The sequence below is a fragment of the Hemiscyllium ocellatum genome, chromosome 38 (assembly GCF_020745735.1).
Source record: "Hemiscyllium ocellatum isolate sHemOce1 chromosome 38, sHemOce1.pat.X.cur, whole genome shotgun sequence".
NCBI classification, from domain to species: Eukaryota; Metazoa; Chordata; class Chondrichthyes; order Orectolobiformes; family Hemiscylliidae; genus Hemiscyllium; species Hemiscyllium ocellatum.
This window is the reverse complement of record NC_083438.1, coordinates 8,544,783-8,545,492: the sequence shown is the minus strand read 5'-3', so window position 1 is coordinate 8,545,492 and position 710 is coordinate 8,544,783.

Genomic DNA, 710 nt, shown 5'->3' with positions numbered 1-710 from the left:
ATGGTCAGTGGGAGTAACGTTATGGAAGTCCTCGGTTCTGCAGTGTTTCTAAACTCTAAATCGAAGCGCGATTGGATTTTAGTATTCTGAGGCATAATTTAAATTGATTGGTAAAATTGGAACTGTTTTCTAATGAGCAACCAACTAAGATTTGTTTCACAGCCAAACGTTACACCTTTCCAGTTTTCCAGTACACGCTGAGACTGCTAGCTTGTCATCACAGGTATTTGTCAGCGCTCAGTTCTGAACAGCATTCACTCTCATTTAAAGGTGGAGGGCACGTCTTCAGCTTCATAACACTGTTCTCATCACAAAATCCTGCAGCTTCTCATCTTGGGGACAGGGGTTGGATTGCAGACGAACCGTATTAAATGTAAAGAGTTTCACACGGAAAGCGCCATTCATGGTTGAGGTGGGGGGGGGGTAGTTTCTGTGTCCCAGCGCTGTGCAGGGAGCTGCAGTGGCCACTTTCTGTTGACAGCGGGGGTCTGGAGAGAGCAATGTTTGTCCCTGTCTTACTCCGTGTGGTGTCAGGGAATACAGAAACATCAATGGCTTGGGTTGCAATTCAATCTTGCCATGGATTTTCCGGTTTAAGTAGAGGTAGGGTGGTAGTCACATAGTCTTATGTGGAACAACCAAAGCTCCATACCTGGATGGTCTCAAACTACCAACCTTTATCTTGCAGCCCTCTGCTGACCATTTGAGCC